At 44.1% G+C, this 20,371-nt stretch overlaps 1 long non-coding RNA gene across 2 annotated transcripts; it reads right to left on the reverse strand.

Annotated features, from left to right (window-relative positions):
* Positions 1–630: 630 nt before the first annotated feature.
* LOC144819370 (uncharacterized) lies at positions 631–14,949 on the reverse strand. 2 transcript variants are annotated; one of them, XR_013607323.1, is made up of 4 exons: positions 14,899–14,949; positions 13,028–13,225; positions 8,060–8,136; positions 631–860 (listed from the first exon to the last, which is right to left on the reverse strand). It is a non-coding gene; the product is annotated as an uncharacterized LOC144819370 (long non-coding RNA). The 2 variants fall into 2 exon arrangements; XR_013607322.1 differs by having other exon boundaries at positions 8,060–8,166.
* Between the last annotated feature and the right edge of the window lie 5,422 nt (positions 14,950–20,371).

The following is a 20,371-nucleotide window of genomic DNA, read 5'->3' on the forward strand; positions in this document are numbered from 1 at the left end:
ATGCCCTGGGTTAGTTATAGAATTTTTACAATTCACTACGCATGCTGATATGTCAAACTTATGCTGGCAATTGAGGCAGGAAAAGGAGCCCACTAGTGACTGAACCGGCAAGTTGCCTGAAGTGTATTAAGCTCTTGGGTCCAAAAACTACTTTTTTTTTAAACTTTATGTATCCTTTTCCGAACATGAACAAAGCAATGGGATCTTCACAATTGTTAGTTCACAATCATTTAACAATTATCCATGTACTACCATTATGCTATGTTATACACACACACACAAATGGAAATGGAGCAGAGCAATAAAAAATATACAATGTCTGACCAGTACATGTTAGTCTCCTTCTGACACATCAATCCCAAAGTGTATAGGCATACATCTCCAGTATAGACCTAAAGTCAATAAAACAATGTTGCATCATATCTGACAATTTACCCCACACCATTCGGAACTATTCCATCAGGAGTTGTACTAGGAGTGGCAGACTCCAGGTTCTGCAAATAAGCCTTGAGTGGACCCCATATATACCTTCGGTTGGGACTTGTGTGGGGGCATAATGGCATATAATTGCGATTCTCCTATTAACATGACCAGAGAATCTGGATTTCATTAAAGACACGGAGGCTAACATTATGCATTAATCCTTTAATGCAGCTCACAAACAGCCGCTTACATCACAAAGACTAGAATAAGAATAAGTGACATCACAGTATCCATAAAAGGCATGTGCCAGGGAAGATCAGCCTCTTTTAAATGCCTCGAACGACAGGTCAAGCTGCAAACGAAGAATACATCTTAAAACTTGAAGGAAGAATTGTCGAAACTTGGAAAATCCTTAGAGATTCATCAATTTGAATTGTCTGGAAGAAAATAAAGCAAATCAAGAAAGGTACAAAGTAACCTTCAGAATAAGCAATAAGAAAAGCATAACATAAGGTTAAAAGGGTAAGAAACATTGAAAACATTGTAAACCACCTCAATCCTCAATTTCCCTCCAGGGAGGGACGGGAGGGATAATGTTAGCCTCCGTGTCTTTAATGAAATCCAGATTCTCTGGTCATGTTAATAGGAGAATCACAATTTCATTACAAGACAGGAGGCTACATTATGCATGTTGGTAGCCTTGAATCACAGCGTCAGAAACATGTTCAATTGGTTTACAATAATGATGGGCAAAGGTAGAGGCATTAGACCAATGAGCAGCCTTAAGGATAGCATCCAACTTACCACCCGACCAGAATGACTTGCTGGCCATTGCGCTTCTTAGTGAATGAGCTTGGAATTTTGAAAGATCAATACTAGCGAAGTTCATAGCCAATTTAACCCATTTTGCGATAGAGCAGGATGAGATGGGTTTAAAGGGTCTGACATAGGAAACAAGAAGTTGATTTGCATCAGGGGGTCGAAGCTTAGACATCCTGGAGTCGTATTCCTTCATACAATAAACCACACAGAGTTTTTTGCAAAAATCAAAACGTGGATAGAAGATAAAGTCAGACATGGTTTTAGTTCTCCTAAAAATTTCAAATTTAACACCAAACATGTCATAACACCTATTAGAGATGTCCAGAGCTTTAACATCTGAAACTCTGCGACAAGAGACTAAACAAAGAAGAGAGGCAAGTTTAATAGAAAGACATTTCCTGTTAAGGAGAGAATTGTCAGGCCATGAGCAAAAAAGGTCAAGCAGAAGTTTAACATCCCAAACAGACTGATATTTAGGGCGAGGAGGCCTTTTAAGTCTAATACTTTTGAGTACTCTACAAATGATAACATTCTTACCTACCGTCTTACCGTTGACGAGAGAATGTCCAGCTGAGATTGCAGATCTAAAGCAATTTATTGATCTATAGGAGAGACCATTGTCGAAGAGTTCTACCAAAAAGTTAACTATGTTAACGATAGGAGCCTCCACGGGATCCAAGTTCCTCTCCATGCACCAACGAGACCATTTCTTCCAGATGTTATTATATCTGTAGTGGGTTCCTGGTGCCCATGATTCACCAAGGAGAGTGAGAGCAGATGACGAAAGTCCAGACAATTGGTTAGATTGCCTGACACATTCCAAGCAAGAAGGTTCAAACTCCCTGAAAGAACCAGGTGATGGTCTTCTCCGTTTGCGTTTAAGAGGAGGCCCTGAGTTGTGGGAATCAGGAAGGGAACGTTGCAAGAAAGTTCCAGAGCTGTGGGGAACCAGGCTTGAGACGACCAGAAAGGAGTTATCAGGACAAGAGAGCACTGATCCTGTCTCACTTTCTGCAGAACCCTTTGAATCATTGCGAACGGGGGAAAAGCGTAAGGGTGAAGAGGAGCCCAAGGCTGGAGAAAGGCATTCACGGCCAGAGCACCCGGGTCTGGCATCCAGCTGAAATACTGAGGGAGTTGGAAGGTCAACCGGCTGGCGAAAAGGTCGATGTCGAAAGGACCCCAGAAACGATTCAGGGACTTGAAAATTGTCGTATCGAGTTTCCAATCGCTGAAATCTTGAAGGAATCTCGAGTTCCAATCTGCTGAGATATTGGATTTCCCTGGGAGATATTCCGCTTTCAAAGCAATCTTGTGTTCCAGACAGAACATCCAGAGTTTCTTGGCTAGATCTGATAGGTCCGCAGACCTCGTACCACCGAGTCGGTTGATATAAGAGACTGCAGAAACGTTGTCCATCTTCAGAAGGACAGATCTGCCCTGAAGGGAGTGTCTGAAACTCATAAGAGTGTAGAGACCAGCAGTAATTTCTAGAAAATTGATATGGTGAGTAGACTCTGAAGGGGTCCATACTCCGCCGGTGTCTTGGTCGAGGAGACAAGCTCCCCAACCGTGAAGGCTGGCATCTGACTCCAAGACAAAGTCTGGGGTCGAGCCAAAAATAGCCCTTCCATTCCAGGCGTCCAAACTGTCCAGCCACCAAGAGAGTTCTAGCTTCGCTTGTTGATCTAGGGAGACGTGGTCTCCGTACCAAAGACCGGAGCGAAGTGCATTGGCTTTCACCCTCTGGAGAGCGCGATAATTCAGTGGACCTGGGAAGATAACTTGGATCGAAGAAGAAAGTAGACCCAGGAGTCTGGCCAATTCTCGGAGAGAGAGAGATTCCTGTCTCAGGACAAACCTGATCTCTTTCCGAATTTTGGCAATCTTCTTTTTGAGAAGAAAGAGGAGACAACTGGAGGTGTCCACAGTGAAACCTAGGAACTCTAGGGATTTTGAGGGCGTCAGAATGGATTTTTCCCTGTTTATAATGAAGCCAAGATCCTCTATGAGGTCCATGGAGACCTTGAGATCCTCTAAAACTTGTGAATGAGTTTGAGACATGATGAGGATGTCGTCTAGGTAGATAATTAGACAAATACCTCTTGCTCTCAGAATAGAGACAATGGTTCTCATGACCTTGGTGAAGCACCAAGGGGCGGACGAGAGACCGAAAGGGAGAGCTTGAAATTGATAGAGGTGGCCGTCCCAAATAAATTGGAGAAAGGGTTGATGTTCCTGGGCCATAGGGATCGTAAAATAGGCGTCTTTTAGGTCCAATTTGACCAGCCAATCTCCGTGAAGGAGAAGTTCCCTGAGAAGATGGATTCCTTCCATCTTGAAGTGTCGATAAACAAGATATTTGTTTACTTCCCGTAGGTTTATCACTGGTCTCCAACCTTTGTCTTTCTTCTCGACTAAGAAGAGGGTACTTACAAATTTCTTTTGGGACCAAGGCACCTCGATAATGGCACCTTTCTTGAGCATAGAGGAAACCTCCTCTTTGACGATCGCTAGATGTTCCAAAGGGAGGTCTAGAGGTCTGGGAGTAGCGGTCCGGTAGGGAGTGTCTAGGAGGTCTATCTTGAATCCCCTAACAGTTTCTAAGACCCACGGGTCTTGTGTAACTCTTTTCCAAACGTGAAAGAAGTGTTTGAGTCTTCCCCCGACCCTGGGAGGTGAGAGAGTAGAAAGAGCACTTACTTTGGGAATTGTTGTTTGATGCTCCACGGGGGAAGCCTCTGCCACGGGAACCGCGTCCTCGTTGAGGGTAGAATTGTTTGTTGGAAGGGTAGAAGCCTCTGCCGGTGGCACCTCTACCTCTGCCGGATGAGAAGGGTCGGAAGGTTCCACGGCCGGAAGAGCGGCCCCTTCTTCCGGCCTGTCCAAAAACATCTGTAGGGAAGACTTTTCTCATGTTGATCTGGGCTCTATCCAGGGCAGTGAAGGTGGTGACATATTTTCCAATTGTTTTAATCATATCCTCGCCAAATAATAGACCTTTGGGCCTATTAGAGGGTTCTTTTTCGGCGAGGTCCCCGAGTTTAGGGTTAATCCTGTTAAGGATAGTTTTTCTTCTTTCCATATTAAAACTGGAGTTAGCGTTCCCAAGGAGCACAATCGCCCTTTGGCTCCAACCTCTTATTAACCCGATGTCAAGGGGTGTGTTAGAGATATGAGATTCCTCTGCCAAATCAGGGATTTTGGTAAGTGGGCCGAGGACATCGAGGAGGCGGTCTTGGCAAGCCTTAAGGGCCCTTTCCAGGCCTTTCCTGGGATCTTTCCCCAGTTTAAATAACATTTTTATTAGATCTGGATCTAAATTGGGGGTCTGGCAGACCTTGTCGTCAATCCATGGTCTCGGACATTCGGATCGCATGGTATTGCGTGTGTCTGTTTCAAGAGTATTCCTTAGCCACTTTGTTATAAACTTAGAGACATGGTCGTGAGGGAACCATCTAGAGCTATTTGGACGGGAGATATTGTTAGGGGAGAACATTTCACCACCTAAGGGGTCAAGAATTGCATCTTTAGAGGAAGGGGAGGAGTCCGCCTCAGAAAGCGCATTTAGATCTATGTCATCCAAGTCCTTATCATCGAGATCAAAAAGGAACTCGTCGTACGGTTCATCATATACTTCCTCTACTTCTGAGTAGGAATCTGAGTCAGCACAGGCATCTTCACCAATTGTGCCGCTAAGGGCACCTCCCAAAACTGCGCCGCTAGGGGCACCCATCCTTATTGTGTCGCAAGGGACACCAATACCTTTTGAGGCGCTAAGGCCTCCCATACTATGTGAGGTGCTAGGACCTCCCATGTCAACTGGGTTAGAGAAATTACCAGTAGTGCCTAGATTGTGCTTGACTTTTTTAGTGGCTTTGGTTAAGGAAGGATCATGAGTGGTATTGCCTTCAATACTTACCGCTCTTTTATGAGACATGACTTCTTTTAGAGTATTAATCATGCATGATCTCATTTCTTTTTTAAGGAAATTCTTAAAAGAATCGCTAGTGTGGGTAGGGGAGCTCGCAACAGCGTCGTCAGATTCCAAATCAGACATAATGCCAATATATGTGTGATATATACCAATATAAGGATTGTTATCTAATGTTAAATAGGTTAATGTAATCCAAGCTCTAGTAATCAAATATGCTTTAAGTAATAATAATGTAAATTGACGCTTCCCCCTTTTTTTTTTTTTTTTTTTACCAATAAAGAACTCCCAAGGTACGAATTAAATTAGCTATGCCTCCGTTTGTCATATAACTGCTTAAAAAGCGAAGATGCCAAGTGATTTGAAGGGAAACAGCTGATCGCGAAGGAAAACAGCTGATGGCCGCGTCGGAAATGCTCTTCGGAGCAACCGACGCTCTCGAGCCACAGAGAGCTCGAAGGAGAGAGGAATGGCCCTTAGGAGGCGGGGCGCGTTGCGCCGCCGCTGCCGAGGGTCATTCCTCTGGGGGGGTGAGCCTACGCTTCAGAGCGACGCCTCAGAGCGAGTGCTTTGAGCGCGAGGGAGTTGGCATAACGTAAACAAAGGAGGTCAATATTGAAAGTATTTTAGCCCGATATTGGCATTAGGCGCACCCCGGCGAACAGCGGGAGATGAGAGCGCCATGAAGGAAGAGTCCTTGAGATCGGATAAGGGTGAAGGCGAGGTGAGGGGAGACAACCATAGATTGGAAGTCTTTAAGGGAGGGGGTTACGGCGAGGGTAACCGAGAGGTGTAAAAGGCAAGGGTGTTGCTAAGACAACGGGAGTTGAAAGCATGGCATTCACGAAATAGGAGACAACTTCTAAAATATCTGTATATTAGGAAACTTAACGCCTATGTATATCACATAACTTAACGTTTATAAAGTAGCTTATCAATATAAGGTCTAAACAACAATAGTTAAAAACAAATTTAAGGAAAAGGTCAGAGTAAGCAAGACAACTTATCTGTTTGAGAGCCGCATTTAAAAGAGGCTGATCTTCCCTGGCACATGCCTTTTATGGATACTGTGATGTCACGTATTCTTATTCTAGTCTTTGTGATGTAAGCGGCTGTTTGTGAGCTGCATTAAAGGATTAATGCATAATGTAGCCTCCTGTCTTGTAATGACTTGTGTGGGGGCATATTGGCATATAATTCACAGTTTGTGCTGCAATATGTAAGGCTGGCAAGCCATGCACCTGTAGTAGGAAGAAACTTACTGCCCATCTAATAGCTATCTCACGTTTAACCAATAACAGTGCCAACGCGATACATTTGAGTAGTTTCCTGGGCATGTCATATACATACCCCAGAAGTGCAACCTCAGGGATAGGGTCTATTTCCAACGATGTCATTCGGGATATTATACCAAAAATAGCGGTCCAGAATTCCCCAATCCTGGGGCAAGTCCGTGTCAAGTGGGGGAAGTCAACATAAGGGCTATCACACTTTAGACACTTGTGGGGCCGAGACGGGTCCATGGCGTGTAGTTTAGCAGGCGTCATTTAAATCAGACCTACAAAATTGCCACAATGTCTGACAAAATAACGCTAACTTCTTCTTTTCGTTGATTTAGCCCATGCTTGATTCAGCGCTCAAACTATGGGGCATATTATCAAGGGGGTTTATCTCTGCTTTTTTGGCTTTAAAAGCCAAGAAAGCGGAGATAAAATGATCTCCCTATTACCTAGCTGTCGCTAACACCAGTTAGCGACAGCTAGTAGGAGATAGCGACCATCTTGGGCCCCACTTTGCATGTCAGTGATATTTATCACTAATGACATGCAAAGTGGGCGTGCCAAGATGTTAGCGATTGGAAACAGTCGCTAACATCGCTATCTCCTATTACCAACTTTTGGAGATATTCGCGCTAAGCGCGAATATCTCTGAAAGCTAACACCTGCCCTGAGCAGTTCTTAGCCATGTTATCCAATGGGAGGTGGATAACATGGCTAAGAGCATTAGCTCGGTAATGCATGAATATCGCTGACTTTTCAGCGATATTCATGCAGTCCGGCCGTTTTTTATCGCATTTGCGATAAAACTTGGTAATACCAAGGTTTATCTGCGCTAAAAATCGCCGCAGCTCAGCGGTAGAATTTTGTCTCTAACCAAGCAATAGCGATAATTATCGCTATTGCTTGGTAATATGCCCCTATAATCCTTACCCACTTCGACGCGGCTGGAATGCCCCCGCGTTGCAGAAGAATTCCACATGTGCGCGGCTCCGCACACACCCACGGTGACGTTGGACGAAGAGGTTAATGATCAGTGGCGTAGCTAGCCCTTGTTCCGACAGTGGTAGTCACTGCTTTTGCTGCCTACAGCAGCCGCTGGAAAGAGCATGGGGGAGGTGGAGGCCGCTACCCTGCCCCCCCCCCCTTGCTAAGCCACTTCTTCTGATCAACCTTTTAAAGTGTAACAGAAAGCAGTGTTAAAGAAGGATATTCACTCATGTTTTTTTCCTGTATGTTCGGGTGGTATTTGCAATTTATTTCGATATCTTGCAAGTAGTTTTAATTTTAAGCACGCAAAACTTTTAAATATTCATGAAATATAGCATCATGGCAACTGACAATTTTTCAGTAGATCGAATTATCTATATCTAGCCTTGCAGACTACAGATGGTCTCTATCTTCACCTTTCATTTCTCTTTAATTAAGTATTTCTGTGTCTGCAACAAGTGTTTTTACCTTGCAACTTCGACCCTTCAGCCAGTAGACGCGTTTAGAAACATTTGTCACAATCCCACGTTTTTGCTAAGTGCTCGTTAGCCATTACTCTTTGAACATGTTACTATCGTAAACACATTCTGCATTGTAAACTGGATGTGCTCACCTTATGACACATGTAAGCATTTCTCTTTGTCATTTCAATGCGAGCGCTGCTCTGTATCTTTCACCGGGTGGTTCATGCTGCAGAATAGATTAAGTGGGTAATGTATTCTACCATAAAAAGAAACAAATATCTTAGACATTTGCTTTGCATGTAAATGTAACAGTTTGGGGACTGGCCAGGATTCTCTAGCTTAAGCAGTTTTATAGAAAGACATGAAATAGAACTGCAGGTAGAGGTCTTTCATAAGCAGAAATATACTTTATAATCTGTATTTGGAATCCTTGCCCCAGTATGTAAAATGTACATCAATGTAAACATCTCCAGAGCTGTAGGTTTCTCTCAAAGCATCATAAAAAATGGTGGTGAGGGGTGTGTCCAGACAGAAAGGTGGGGAGGAGGCAATTTCACCATAAAGGGCCTATCTACGAATCTGCCAGTCTGCCAGATTTGTGAGTTCTTGGCGGTGGCTGTCTTCCGACCGCCCTATTAAAATTAGGGTGGTCAGACTACCATTACCTTGCCACAGCCACCAGGGAACAGCCATTCCCTGGCAGTGTTGTGGCGGCCATGAGGTCGCAATATGCTTGGCGGGACCACCGTGGTCCCACCAAGCATACTACGAATTTTCTGTCTGTCATGATTTAAATGGTGGTTCTTCCACAATAAAAACCGTGACGGAGAGAATACATGGGGGGCCCTACAATGGGCGTGCAGGAACTGAGGGCCATATTATCAAGCAAGAGCAATAGATTATCGCCGCTTTTATTGGCAGGAAACTGCCGATAAAGCGGCGATAATGGGCTTGATAATATGCCCTTGTGAATTCCCATAGCAGCCCAGGTTAACCCCAGAACCTTGGCTGCCATGGGAATTCACAAGGACATATTATCAAGCCCATTATCACCGCTTTATCGGCAGTTTTCTGCCGATAAAAGCGGCTATAATGTATCGCCCTTGCTTGATAATATGGCCCCTGATTTTGGCATTTCAATTGTGGTGCCCATTTCCAGAGGCATGGGCATGGGAATGCCAAAAACAACCCGCCAGACACGAGAAACACTAGTAATCTGAAGGGCGCCAAGACCATGGGTTTGGAGGTGTGGCAGCGGGGTGGACCGGGTTCTGTACCGCTAAACTCGTAATCTGGCCCTAAGTGGTTAAAAAGAATATTCAACTAAACAAGTGTGTTTCCTACCAAACAATGTAAAGGCTTGTGTCTACAATGCGCGTGCAACACCCTTTGGGGGTCAAAATAAATCTTAACAAAACCAAGAGAGTCTGGCTATTTTGTAGTGTTTTTTATTGATTAGAGAGCTTGTGTTTTGTTTTTGTATGGATTGTTGACTATGTGGTTGTGAGAATGTGTGCACAATTGAACGGAATGAGAGTTCATGGGTGAGTGAATGGACGAGTGACTGGAAAAGTAAAGGTCGTGTGGATGGATGAGTGAATGGATGGCACATTTAACTCTCAGAGTCAGTCAGTCAGAATACTTTACTTCGATAAATCAATATCATAAAAAGACAATGGTACAGTACAAAACATATGTTGAATACATTATTTACACATAATAAAGAAAGAATATAAAACCAATTAAAAATTTACCGGCAATTTCATGAGATTTTTATAAAATCACAATAAATAGAATAAAAATATCAGCCAATTTAATTATGCTAACTTATCATTTTTTACAGTGCAAACATCGTTCTAAATTATATCCAAGTTCATTTAAGTACAGTTAATCATTTTCCTATTCCTAATCCTGACAGCACCCACTAAAAAGGTAGCTACATAAATGATGATCCGGGGGGTCTTTAATAATTGTAGGTACAAAAGAGCAGGTTTAACTTGCAGGAACCCAGCCTCCTTGAGTATTGGAACCAGGAATTTAATCCTTAGTTCCGTAAAGTGACCACAAATCATCAGAAAATGCATTGTGTTCTGAGTGGAAAAATTGTCACACGAACACGGCATTGCATTTTCAGGAGTACTCCAATTAGGAAAGTGACCTAAATTCAGATGGATCAAGTTAAAACGAAAACGAGTTAAAAGAAACCTATGATAGGGACGGTTCACTATATTAAGATAAATTTCAGGTCCTGGTAAGCTGGCTACAATGAGATTAACCCTTACAGTGGGTTTTCTAAGCTCTAGTTCCTCTCTCTCCAGAGTCAACATCTGTACCATGGCTCCCTTAATTTGTGTAATGTCCTTAGATGTTATTATCTCTGGTGACGAGAAAAGCTCCGGTCTCCCTAATTTAAGAAAACAGGTTTGATGTATGTCAGCCACTGAATCTTGCTGGAATTTTCTAGTAGGAGACAATCTTTCATGATAATATGGTTCAAGGAGATTTCCTGGTTCAACCAGGGGGTATATTACCAACAACTAGCGATAGTTTTTGTCTCTAACTTGTTTAGAGACAAAAATTATCGCCGCAAACCGGCGATTTTTATCGCAGATAAACCTTGCTATTAGCAAGGTTTATCGCAAATGCGATAAAAAACGGCCGCAATGCATGAATATCGCTGAAAAGTCAGCGATATTCATGCATTATCGAGCAAATGCTCTTAGCCATGTTATCCACCTCCCATTGGATAACATGGCTAAGAACTGCTCAGGGCAGGTGTTAGCTTTTGGAGATATTCGCGCTTAGCGCGAATATCTCCAAAAGTTGGTAATAGGAGATAGCGATGTTAGCGACTGTTTCCAGTCGCTAACATCTTGGCACGCCCACTTTGCATGTCATTAGTGATAAATATCACTGACATGCAAAGTGGGGCCCATGATGGTCGCTATCTCCTATTAGCTGTCGCTAACTGGTGTTAGCGACAGCTGGGTAATAGGGAGATAATTTTATCTCCGCTTTCTTGGCTTTTAAAGCCAAAAAAGCGGAGATAAAACCCCTTGATAATATACCCCACGTCTTAATCCAGCATATTAAAGGAGCCATTCTTATCATGTCAGAAATAAAGCCCGCCCCCAATTCAGAATGGATAGTATATGAGGGAGTGGACTGAGGCACCTATAGGATGGATCTCATAAATTTATTTTCAGTCAACTGTAGGCAATCTGGGGCACTGTAGCCCCATATTAAGCTACCATATGTGGCTACTGCAAGGCATTTCGCTTGGTAGATCTTCATTAATGCTATTATAGGCCTAGCCCCCAGTTTTTTGGTAAAGCCCAGGAGTGCGGAAGTAGTTCTTGCGAAGGAGATATTTCTATGTTTAAGTTGCGGGCCCCAATTCCCTCTCTCATCGAAGGTAATCCCCAGATAAGGGAATGTGGGCACTCTGCAAAGTTCTTCTTCGCAAAAAAAAAAGTTTTAAGTTGCTTCTTCCTAGCGCACCTCCCCATAATCATAATTTGTGACTTTTTTGCATTTATTTTGAGATCCAGGGATCCCATAAAATTCCCAAAGACATCTAGCAGCCGTTGTAGACCAACCCCCGTCCGTGAGAGAAGGACAGCGTCATCCGCGTAGAGGAGAACTGGAATACCAAGTTCCCCTATACGCTGTATGTCAAGAGTTGCCTCCTTTAGTGCAGGTTCTAGGGCATTAATGTATACCGTAAAAAGAAGGGGGGCCAGGATGCACCCTTGCCTGACCCCCTATCTGAGTTAAAATGGCTAGAGCAGCGCCCCTCAGCAGTGACCGGGACGGAAGCCAATAGGCCAGAATGTAGGTCCGCCAAGAGGTTGACTAAGGCCCGATCGAGTCCCATGTTGAGTAAAATTTGCCATAGCTTTGTCCGATTTACTAAGTCAATTGCCGATAAGAGGTCCATGAACCCCAGGTACATTGACCCCTCTTTAGCCTTGGTATATTTGTCCAGTAGCAGTTGCAGATTAAGGCATTGGTCTAAAGTGCTCCTTTAAACCCATATTGCACATTCGACAGAACACCTCTATCGTCGAGTCAATCCATTAATTTGTGCAAAATGACCCGTCCCAAGATTTTTACCGAGGAATCTATTAGGGAGATAGGTCTATAACAAAAGGGGTCCTGCCTTTCTCCCTTCTTTAAGACTGGTATAATAATAGATTTTTTCCAGGACACCGGTATGTTATTTTGATTCAGAGCGTTAAAAACACTACACAAGATCTTAGACCAGAATTTCGGCGCGCATTTAAAAACATCTGCAGGAACCCCGTCAGGACCTGGAGCCTTATTTTTTAGGTTCTGTTCAATCGCTCTATCTACCTCTATTTCCCCAAAAATCACATGGGAGCCCTCAGATCTAAAAAGGGGATTAATCATGTGGTTCTCGGAATCTGGGGTAGAATATATTTTCCCAAAATCTGTTCTCCATCCCTCGTCTGGGATGTTGGACTCAAGGGGAGAATTATCCTCACCCGAAAAAAGCGGTTGATTTACGATTTTCCAGAACTGCCCACTATTTTTTAAGGTCTCAGGGGCAAGTAATTGTGACCAGGCCTCTTCTTTCAGCTCATTTTTCCTGTCTTGGATAGCTTTCTTATTGGCAGATCTTAAGCTGGCTATTTGAACTCGATCTTTAGGGGAAGCCTTCAGAGCCTTAAGTAAGACTGCATGTGCCCTAGAACATCTTTTATTAAACCATCTTTTACCATAATGTCTTGTCTGTCTGGGGCCAACAAGTAGGCTTTGATTAATTTGCCTGCAAATGTTATCAAAAGCAGTGACCACATGTATGTTTTGAGCCTGCATCTCTAGACATATGGCCACATCATCTTCAACCTTGTCCAGTACTTCCTGCAAGAAAGTTTCAGGGACTATGTTTGACCATTTTAGCCTGTGTCCTTGATCTTTAACAACCACGTTTAAGCCACCCTTATGAGTCACAGTTTTAAGGGTTAATAAGTCCGTGGGCAGTATCTCTATTAACACCGGGTTATGGTCACTGAAGACCGAGACCTCAGTCTTATACATTAAAACTTTACACAATATAAAAGAAGACATAAAAATATAATTAATAATAGTACCATCGTCTGTTCCTTTGAATGTGGGGGTCCTAGAACCACCTTCCCCGCAGCCTGACTCATAAAGGTTCCATCTCGCCAAAAGGTTTTCAAGGGCCTCTCCCCGTTTCGAGTGTTCAAGATGGATGGCTGAAGAATATGGGGGGTCCTCCTCTTCTATGTTGGCACACGGTTGGTTACAGGGATGAATGTTAAAGTCCCCTAGGAGTATTATTTCAAAAGTATTCACATTAGTGCTATAGACTGACAAAAATTTCTCCAGTAAGTCCAGATTAGGACTGGTGCACTCATTGGCGCTTGAATTATAAAAATTAATGAATAAAATCTTAGGGGTATCAGAGGGGGATAGTTCAACGATTAGGCAATTTTGACATCTGAGTTACACTGAGTTAATCTACCCTTTAGGTCAAGTTTAAATAAACTAAGTAGGCCTCCCTTAGCTCTACCTGCCTGGACAACCTATAATGATATGGTTCCAGTCTATTTGGGGGTTGATTCTTAATTTGGGGAGGAGAAACAAAACCACGCCTAGGTAAGGATGAAAATGGCTTGGGCTGATTCGTATGTGTGTGTGGAGTGTTACTGAGATGATTATAAAAGAAACCAAGAGGGCGTGCACATACAGTATTATCAGCAATTGGTAAGGAAGCCGCTCTAAGCAGGACTGTAGCGACATGCTGCGGATACTTAAAATTAACAATAATACAATCCCCCTACTATTTTTCCTAGAGTTTCCAATCCAGCTAACTCTTCGGGTAGATATTATGTCATTAGAAAAAGAAAATGGGAACCCACAATTTCTATTCAACCACGATATTGATTCGTTTTTCAAAGAGTCGTGGGTTTCTAGCCGAGACTCAGTAAAATGAGAGTCCACCTCAGGTACATTAGTTAATACCACTATGTATGGAGCGCAATCTGAGGGGAGATTAACTGTGGGTCTTCTCTTTGTTTCACTTCTCCCCTCGTTGTTCCCTCCTACTATGGTGGGTTGACTTCTGAGAGTCATTGGGGGTGGTTGAGTAGCTGGTACAGGGGGTGGTTGAGTAACTGTTAACAGTTTGTGTGATCCTGTTCCCCCCATTGCAGGGAGCAGCTGCGTCCTTATTTGTGTTATTGTCAGCCTTTGTGCTCTTGTTTGTATTGGTCATGGCTAAGTGAGAATTCAAAAGTCCGCCCAATCTGGTTACTTCTTTTGTAACCTGATCTAATTTGGCCACAAGAGGTTTAATCATAAATTCCAATTTGGATTCAATAATACTGGCCAGCAATTCAAATTGATCCGAGTTCAGGTTAGTCATCTCGGTGTTATTTGAAATCTCATTTACTCCCCCTGTGCTTATAGGTGCCGTGCCAACTCTTTTAGTTTTCCTGTTCCCCCCGCTTAGCAGGTAACTGCCTGCAGGCCCTTACTACTCTTCATACCGGGGAGGTTGCCGGAGAAGATGTCGGGGAAGGTTGTAGTGAAGTATCCAGGGGGTTCTCAAGCACTACCTGGCTCTGCACTAGAGAAGCAGTTATTTCATTATCAATAATTATTTGAGAGCCTTGGGTGCAGCTGCGATCTAACACAAGAGCATCTGAGGGGACATACAAGCTTGTAGGTGAGGCCGGAGGGCTTACCCGGTTTAATGAAAGGCACCATTCTTTAATAATTTTGCTCACTACTTTGACCAAGTAGTTATCCATTGTGCTCGTCACTGGGAGGGTTTTAGCCGATCTATGTTTAGACATTATTATGTTTTAAGATGACAATTGCGAAACAATATGTTAAAAAGCACCGTGGCTATTGCAAATATCAAGCTCTGATAGCAACAGCGACAACTAAGGATACACATGAGTTAATACAGAATACGGAACATAAAAAGTCTCACAGTTTTGGGGTGTATGTAGGCAAGAAAAACCAAGGTCCGTGGCCCAGCCCAGCCTCGTCCAGCCCCGGACGGCCACAGACGGCCCGCCCTTTCCCCGGGCTTAGCCCGGCGCTGCCCGCGCGCTCCCGCGACGCGGGGAGTCACGCCGGTCTTTATGCGCCTCCTGGCGCGGTAGACTGATGTGCGGCTTCCGGCCGCAAAGGGTGCTGTGAGTTGGAGTCTCCTGTAGCACCTGGACCCGCTCTCCACACGGCGGCCGCACTCGGGATGGCAGAGTGTGCGGCGGCGGGAGGCAGGCTAGCGCGACGACTCCGGCGTCTCTGCCAACAAACAAGTAGCCGCAGGTAAGGGCACAGCAGATCCCAGTGTCTCCTTTGAATAGTCCCCCGCTCTGCAAGAAGACATGCTGGTCTTTATGCGGCTCCTGGCGCGGTAGACTGATGCGCGGCTTCCGGCCGCAAAGGGTGCTGGGAGTTGGAGCCCCCTGTAGCACCTGGACCCGCTCTCCACACGGCGGCCGCACTCGGGATGGCAGAGTGTGCGGCAGCGGGAGGCAGGCTAGCGCGACGACTCCGGCGTCTCTGCCAACAAACAAGTAGCCGCAGGTAAGGGCACAGCAGATCCCAGTGTCTCCTTTGAATAGTCATTTGTGACTTGTTCCTTCAGCCTTAGCAGAACGTGCCGTATGCGATGAGTGACGTGCCATGAATACATAAATCACCTGACAATGCACCTCCATATTTAAATTGCATCAGACCGGGATGTCCAGGGTTGCATTGCTCCTTCTGCAGCCTCTTTCTGCAGTGTTCTGATCCCCCTTTTGGCTCGTGCAAGCATACCTCCTGATTTCTTTCTCTTTGCTCCCGCCCTCCGCAGTCTCTTTCTGTTGTTTTTGTATCCCCTGCATTCTTTCCATTCCGTAGCAACTGAATGCTCCTCTCTATGTTACGTCCAGTCATCTCTACAAAAATATGTCTCCAGGTAAGGCGAGTCAATTCCATAAAATATAACCTCCAGATCACAACACATACTTCTTCAAAGCATTTTCATATCCCTTGCAGCTTTTTTTACCACCTCCTCTGCACACACTCCTTGCCGACTCTACACACACCCAAACACACTGTAGTTTTCCTACACACACTTGCACTCCATATACCTCCTGCCATCTTTGCCACTCTATTTTCTTATAAACACACTGCAGGTTGTGTCCAGATACACTCCACAGGTACCTGCATCTCCCCCACATCACAGTCAGGGAGGCACTCCACCTCTGCTGTAAAGGCCTCAAGCTTTCCAACCTGCTCAGGGAGCATTGTTATTTCACACACACACACAGACACACACTCCTCCTCGTGGTATTAACAAGCAATGCTAGGTGGCACGCACATATACTCTGTATGTAACACATGCCAAAATAAATAATGCTCTGTCTTCATATAGAGGAATGCACACTGACGGATACTCCCTCGCTGTAAGTCTACAATAGGAAAGGGGAGAGATGAACAGGTGTCTGGGGTACAGTAACAGAGGAAAGATGAGGAGGGAGGAAGTGGGGATGGGGAAAATGCAGGAGATGGGGATGGTAAAACAGGGAGAACTAGAAAGAGAAAGGCGAGAGAAGAAAAAATACATAACCAGAGAACCATCGGTGAGATTTTAATTTTGTTTTACGTTTACTGTGGCCAAAAATGCTATTTGGCAATTTTACAAAAACAACATTTGGCAAATTCACAGAAAGAGCCCACGCTCAGACGTTGAAAACAATTTGAAATTCTAACAATCAGCTGGTCTTAATGGGGTATATTACCAACAACTAGCGATAATTTTTGTCTCTAACTTGTTTAGAGACAAAAATTATCGCCGCACATCGGCGATTTTTATCGCAGATAAACCTTGCTATTAGCAAGGTTTATCGCAAATGCGATAAAAAACGGCCGCAATGCATGAATATCGCTGAAAAGTCAGCGATATTCATGCATTATCGAGCAAATGCTCTTAGCCATGTTATCCACCTCCCATTGGATAACATGGTGAAGAACTGCTCAGGGCAGGTGTTAGCTTTTGGAGATATTCGCGCTTAGCGCGAATATCTCCAAAAGTTGGTAATAGGAGATAGCGATGTTAGCGACTGTTTCCAGTCGCTAACATCTTGGCACGCCCACTTTGCATGTCATTAGTGATAAATATCACTGACATGCAAAGCGGGGCCCAAGATGGTCGCTATCTCCTATTAGCTGTCACTAACTGGTGTTAGCGACAGCTTGGTAATAGGGAGATAATTTTATCTCCGCTTTCTTGGCTTTTAAAGCCAAAAAAGCGGAGATAAACCCCTTGATAATATACCCCAATGTCTTCTAGACGTGCTTTTGTATCTAATGTGCAGCCCAGTGTGCAATTGTGTCTTGAACACAGCTACACCCTAGTGTTTGAAAATCGCCTCGATTAACCTCCCCTTCAGAGACTTAGCATAAAGCACTGTTTCTACAAACCTGCTACCTCTTGGAGATGCTGACAGTAGTGGTCGGTGGTGGGAGCTACGGCCGGGCGATGACGTGGGGAGGGGCAGGGTGGGGGTAGTAAACTGTGGATTACGGCAGATTAAAGGGAAGTAAACATATAAATAAATAAAACGAATTTCGTTGCGCGCACTGCATCGCACTATTCGACATTAAGGACCTTCCTATATTGTTGTAGACCAAGATTGTTACTTTGTTATGGGATTTACTTTCTAGGACATATGGAGGCATTACACACATTCAGCCACATGTTACTAAACACATCCCCTAACTGAAAACCAGATCTATTGCCTCTGTCAATGCCTGTTTACCATAAGCTCTGACAAAATTTACAGCCGTCTCTAGCTAGACCTTAAAATAGACAAGTCTCAAAACAGATTAATTGAAGTTATATGACTTTGATAGAGAGGGCAAGCCTGAGATAGGTTTCAAAAAGTCACTTTCCATCTGAGACTGATATAATACATGTGCATCCATATATTACTAGTCGATGATGGACAGTATGTTGCACGTAGGGCCATAGCACATGCAATGAGCACTGGGAGTGTCAAGAGCACACTTTTTTTGCTGACAGGTGTCTAGAGTACTTGAAGATCTGGAGGGGCGCTGGTTTTAGACTGTGGTAAATTGTTGCTTCTGAAAGGAATTCGAGGCAAGTGCAGATTTTGGCTGGAAATATTGCAGCATTTGTTGACATAGCCAAACAACTGAACCTAATGCAAGGATATACATAAAGCAACATTGCAACACAAAATATTACAGGACACATCTCAACAAGACAGGAAAAACAGACGACAACACTACAACTGCTGTATAACAAAACCACGTGGCAGATTTACAAGCCCCTTGCGCTGCCAGTACGTCACTTTTGTGACGCACTGGCAGCACATTTCTTTGCCCCATATTTGCAAGGACAGGAAAAGCCACCCTGTGTGGCTTTTCCTGTCCTTGTAAATATGGCCCCTTTACATGCAGCATTTTGAGTGAAAGGGGCGTTCCAAGGGTGTTGCTGTGGGTGTTCCCACACAACACCTATTGAACCAGACACATTTCCAGATTTACGAGAAATCGTAACCTGGAAATGCATCAGTTTGCTACGCCACCCTAGGTGTGGTGTAGCCAGGCAAAACTTTCTCTTTGGTTTTTCCTCTTTCAATGCGTGCTGCATTTTATAGCATGAATTGAAAGATGAAAAACTATCTCCACATAGTGCAGGCATCCTTGCACATGGTGCAAGGGTGCCAGCGCTGGCGCAGGGCAGCTGTTTGTGCGCCAGCGCAGGGGAGAGCACAGGAATGCGACATATCATTGGAAATATGTTGCATTCCTGTGCTCTGAAAGTGCTGCAGCGTGGCGCAACCAAAGGGCTTGCTGTGCCGCACTGCGGCACTTTTTTTAGATCTACCCTGTCACCAGACATGTTTGTGGATTTGTTAAATAGAGAACAGTGCAACTGTCCACCTCAACAAACTGGCACAAAACAAAAATGCGTTCTTGTCACACATTACCACTTCCAGAATCTTGGGGCATATTATCAACAACTAGTGATATTTATTGCTAAAGAAGCTAAGCGGTATTTTTTTTATCACCAAGCATCGCCGGATTTTATCGCAGAGATAACGTGCTATTAGCAACGTTTATTCCCAATGCGATAAAATAACCGGCGATAGCGGCAAAATGCGTGAATATCTCTGAAAAACCAGCGATATTCACGCATCATCGCCAATAGGGTCTTAGCCAGAATATCCACCTCCCATTGGATATAATGGCTAAGAACTGGTCTGAGCAGGCGTTAGTGTTTAGCGATATTTATTATTGCTACGCCTGCCTTGCTAATAGGCGATTGCGACGTTAGCAACTGCTTTCAGTCGCTAACTGGTTGGGTATGCCCACTTTGTATGTCATTAGAGATAAATATCGACTGACATGCAAAGCGGGCCCCAAACCGTTCGCTATCACCTAAAAGCTGTCGACACCTTGCTAATAGGGCGATGAAATTATCGCCGCTTTGCGGCCGAAAACTGTCGCAAAAGCGGCGATAATTTCATTTTGCCTGCCTTGATAATATGCCCCCTTCTTTTCATACTGGGTAGTAAAAGGTATTTCGAGCAAGCATTGCCATAACTTATCACCAAGAACAAAAATTGTTGCGGCTCAAAAATGGTTTTTGATCCGGGTCCTAGACTAATGTAGAGAACAGAAGAGATCAAAGTTATGGATGGGTATGAACAGACTCCAGTGAAAATATGAGAATTGCTTTTTTTATCACACAAAACATTTCTATAATTTAAAAAATTCATTTTTTTTTAATTAAGCTTCTTGAAAACTTGGGGGCATATTATCAAGCAGGGCGTTAAAAATTATCGCTGTTTTAGCTGCAGAAAACTGCCGCTAAAGTGGCGATAATGGGCTTGATAATGAGGCATTGTGAATTCCAATAGAAACCCATGTTCTGGTGTGAACATGAGCTTCTATTGGAATTCTCCAGGGCATATTATCAAGTCCATTATCGCCGCTTTAGCGGCAGTTTTCTGCCGCTAAAACGCCGTTAATTTTAACACCCTGCTTGATAATATGCCCCAGAGTTGTTTCTCAATGGCCCGAAAGAAAGTGGCACCCCTCATTGTCCACTGAACTACATACACCATGAACAGGGCCGGCTTTAGGGCAGTGCGACTGATGCAGCCGCACCGGGTGCTGGCCTGGGGAGGGGGGCGCTGACCTCAGGAGGGGCGCTGTATTTAGTAATAAGGTATGATTGGAGAGATGATGTGCACTTTTTCCTGGTGGTAGTAGGAGAATCCGAGGAGGCGGTCATAGGCTGTGGGGGAGCTAAAAAGAATTGTCGCACTGTGCGCCACAAACGCTAAAGCCGTTCCTGACCATGAAAGTCAAATTTAGTGCTGAATCTGAACAGTTTTTGTTAGCTCTGTTAATGAGCACCCATTGAGCACACT

This window comes from Lissotriton helveticus, chromosome 2_1 (genome assembly GCF_964261635.1).
Source record: "Lissotriton helveticus chromosome 2_1, aLisHel1.1, whole genome shotgun sequence".
NCBI classification, from domain to species: Eukaryota; Metazoa; Chordata; class Amphibia; order Caudata; family Salamandridae; genus Lissotriton; species Lissotriton helveticus.